The sequence below is a fragment of the Acanthopagrus latus genome, chromosome 22, assembly GCF_904848185.1.
Source record: "Acanthopagrus latus isolate v.2019 chromosome 22, fAcaLat1.1, whole genome shotgun sequence".
Classification (NCBI taxonomy): Eukaryota; Metazoa; Chordata; class Actinopteri; order Spariformes; family Sparidae; genus Acanthopagrus; species Acanthopagrus latus.
In genome coordinates this window covers 19,633,144-19,637,764 of record NC_051060.1, presented here as the reverse complement: position 1 = coordinate 19,637,764, position 4,621 = coordinate 19,633,144, and positions in this window count along the sequence as shown.

Sequence of the window (4,621 nt, the reverse complement as noted above, 5' to 3'; positions counted from 1 at the left end):
CACATGACTACCACTTCCACTCATTCTTCCCTTTTCTGGGAAAACACTTTGAACCCCCTTAAGGATGTTTGTCATCACGTTGGAAACCACATCATCCTGTAACAATGTGTGGTCACATCCATTCGTGGATTCTATCTATATCCAGCAGATTTCAGGTTCTCACTCTTCCATGTCTAAATCCCTTTCGATGTGATCCTTTCACCCTCAACATCAGGCTGTTACAGGCTCTTTTCACAGCAGACATTTTTAACTGGTCAGAGCAGGAAAAACACAAATGGAACTGATAACATTAACAATGGCTAAATCCCAGTCAGCCATCTTTAGGAGCCAGCATGCACAATTTCATCAATGTTATTCGTTACACTTGTATTTTTTCTGTTATGACATGTTGAAATGCGCTGCTGTTAAAAAAAGGTCAGTTATTCCATGAATTAAACCTGCAAGATAACCTTTTTACTACAGAAACTTTTACTGAAGGCAAAAAAGGCTGAGGCCGGTGATATTCTATATTTTGTTCCCATAAAAAGACCAGAAACAGTCTGTCTTTCTGTGTTGGCATGCGTTCAAATCATTTTCTAAATCAATTGTTATGGAAATTATTTGTATTCTGTGTCCTTGCACAATACCAAACATTTTACCATTTGATATATTTCCATTAGAGTTATCTAGAGTAATCTAGAATTGGCCTCCTGTTAAAAGTCACACCCCGGGTGGTGGAAGCATATCACCAGAAAGCTGTTGTGTCCATGTTTATCATAAGTAAACAAAGAAATGCACACTCCCTCCCATAACGTCTTTATAAGCTATCTCTAAATAGACCGTGTTATCACTGACACCTGTTCAGGCAAACAGAGATGTTGCCCAGCATCAAAATTCATTCCTTCACTCGCCAAGAGGTGGAATGAAAGACCAATGTTATCTTTTATTTGTCCTTGAACATAGTTTCTTGGTGGTGTTGGTGGTGATAATAGCATGCCAAAGGGTCCATCATTGCATTTACAGTTCCATTTATAAGCCAACTACGGGCAATGCTACTATCCCACCATCTTCAGCTGGACTCTACAGTGACTTACTATCACCTCTTGAGTTATAAAGTGGTACTACGATACCGGCCCCTGGTTACCATGGTGACTTAGGTAGACATCTTTGACATAATGAGATAAAGCTCTTTTAAATCTGGGCAGAGAAGTAAGCTGCATCAGACTTTAGCGAATCAATTTGTGGTTTCTCTTGGTCTTTTCATGGGATTTGTTGATAGTAAAATATAAAATATCACCAGAACAACAACTTTAAAGCCACTATGTGTGGAATCTGAAGATTTCTGACCTGGTGGTAGTCTCAGAAAAGACACTGTAATCGATTATTTCTTCTTCAAAACCAGCACTCATGCTATCCATTTTATTCAAAAAAGTTGAACACTTCCGGATTTTATATTTCAGTCGATGCCTCTGTGTGAGTACAAACCAGCTCTCGTGACCTTTTAAACAGTTAAACTCGGTTATATATCTGTTAGATTCCACTTTAACTCAGTTATATTTCTTCCTTCAGCATGTTCATGTTTTTGTCTGTGTGACCACAACTCGAGCACATTACACATTCCTTTTAAAAAAAACAACCTGCACTCGATAACATTTCCACAGTTTGCAAATATACAGTTGAGTGTGTTTTTACTCATTTAAAAAAAAGTGTGTTTTCTCCAGACTTTAGATACCGTAGGTTGGTCAGAGAGTTTTATCAGTGGCAGCCATGTTTTTCCCTCCACAGTTAGCTGGCAATAACTGACAATTATGCGGAGCCAATACCTACATCTCACAGTAGTTTCAGTACGCTATGGAGGGCGTTGTTTCATATGTAAGATATTTGCAGTACTTCCCTGGCCAAACACTTATCACCCTTTCTCACACGTTGTTGGGATTGTTCACAGTGTACAGTAAGATTTATTATGTTTGATGTAGTTTTTTTTTTTTGTAACATTATTTTTTAGTGTACTCAAATCTTGTTGAACACTTAACAGCCATGAACAATCTTATTTAAGCTATACAGTGCCTTGACATTACGAAGCCAAGTCATACAACTGAAAACATGTTCTTACCTTTTTAATGTTACGATGGATTGTTTTCTCTTAGTCTTAACTGTCGGTTTTCTGTGCTTAGCCTTACGTGGGTGCATGTTTGTTATCCTTTTTAAAGTTTTGGGCTTAATTCGTATTTTCGTTCCGTCTTTATTTATAACATTATATTATGTTTAGTGTTTTTAGTTAATGGGATACTGTGACATTTTTTAATTTTTTGGGCTGTCATGTTGGTTTGTCCTCAAGCATGTGTTAAAGTATGAGTAACTTCGATACAGTGGGGCTCACGAGAGAGAAGGCTCGTCTTGTAACAGGTTCTTGACAAACAATATAAACTAAATGGTGCATAGGTTCCATGCTACCTTATATTTTAAATACCGTGGTTTTCGGTTTATGTTTGCAGTGACAGTAGACGGAGAAAGAGACTAATTCCATGCAGTGCCTTCTGTGAGGGCGTAGCTTGACAGTTTGGGGAATACACTTTTTAGCTTTTTGTTTGCTGAGAGTTGTATGTGGTTGGCTTAGCTTAGCTTAGCTTAGCGTAAAGACTGGAATAGGGGAAACAAAGCAAAGTTGATTAAACAAAGAGATATTATGTGCTGATTAGTGAGGCAGATTTCCTAACCTTTGGACGAAGGCTAGCTGTTTCCCCTTGTCTCCCGTCTTCATGCTAAGCTCAGCTCAGCTAACCGGCTGCTGGCTATAACTAATTTTTGGCCCTCAGAAACTAAAACAGATTAAGTGAATTTCCCCAAAATGTCAACTATGCCTTTAAGACCAACCATCTTGGCTTTTGCTTATGCTCCCCAATGTGCACTTATGGTTGTTTGTTAGTACTGTAGGTATTATATTGTTCTGGTTTTGCCGGCTTGTGTATTTATTTGGATTGTTCCTTGAAAAAAAGTGTGTATTTGGTGAACAAAATTCCTGCGTCCATTTTATTTTTCTGGCATCCATCCATCCATCCATCTATCCATCCATCTATCCATCTATCTATCTATCTATCTGAAATGTTTGAACAGTTTGAGCAATCACTGCTAAAGCTTGAATCTGCTGGGGTGATGTTTACCCCGCGAGGACACACAACCTGTCGTCCTGACCTGACAGAGTCCCACAGTGACCCCACATTACAGCCGTGTTTGCATGTTTTGCCATTCAAATCGCACGTGTCCACAACAGCAGCAGCATCCGGAGCCGGTGGGAAAGAAAGGACATGATGCAGGACCAAACAGGTTTTTGAAAGGGGAACCGCAGCAGAGATGGGAATTTTTTCGTGGAGGTTGACAGGGAAGGTGAACTCTGTAGGCAAGCAAAAGAAATTTACATTTTTCCAACTCTGTGACTACTTATTGCTCCTTCTATGCACTATTACACATCCTTTTGTAGACATGATATGATTCAAATGTAACACACAGTTCTATTTCCTTTTGATATGCCCCCATATGACAAAAGACAAGGGATACTTTTTAGTTTTTTTCCCCCTAGTTTAGGTTCCTTATGTGAAAACTGGGTTGTTATTGACCCAAAGTTGACTATTTGACCACGCTCCAGGCAGGCTGACAGGAGACGTATTCACTTAAGAGGATCGCAGAGTTTATTTAGTCTGGGGAGAAAATGTTTAACCGCCTTTCCATAACACAACAGTCTGTGGAGCTGTGGCGCACTCTGCTGTCGCCTCACTGACACTGCAGAGACGAGACGAGTTTTTGCTTTATGGCAGGATTATTGTTTCAGGAGACTTCTGACTTGTTATTGTTTATAATTTTTGCAGTTGTGTTTTTTTGTTTACCAAGTAAAATTAATATTTGGGGGTGATTTGTGCTGCAGCAAGCACAGAAACACACATAAAACATGCAGCATAGGAATAATAGAAAAAAGTCAGACGCAATCCTGATTCAAGCAAATGTGTTAAATGATGAGGTAAATATGATAAAGCCTTTGTAATAGTCAGTGTTGTAGAAAGTACCCATAACTCACACTTGAATACAGGTAAAAATACCATGTTAGAAATATTACTTTGCTAAAAGTGAAAGAGTAGCGCTTCAGTAAAAGACTGAAGTAAATTTTAAGTGTCAAACAAGTACAAGTACAAACAAGTAAAAGTAAATTATACATCAGATAATTACATTTATATAAGATATACATGTATACTGTATATTATGGGTAATGAATCAGTGTTTCCTTTTCATTCGACTGCCAATAAAATAAATTAAAAATGTGCTGTACTTTGGCTCTGATGCAGCATGTAATCCACAAAGTAACATGTAACTAAAGTTGTCAAAGAAATTAAGTGAGTGAAAATTAAAATCTTTGCCTCTGAAATGCAGCAGAGTGTAAAAATAAAGGAGCAAAAAATTGAAATACTCAAGTAAAGTGCTTTAAAAACTGTACTTTAATGCAGTACTACTTCATGAAAGTAATATAAAAGCCACCATGTGTCTTCAGGTCTTTAAAAAACAAGTATAAAAATATTGTATGTGTATATTCCTATATCTTATTACAGTAACTGCTTTATTTTAAAGCATGGTAATGATTTACATTAAAATGTAT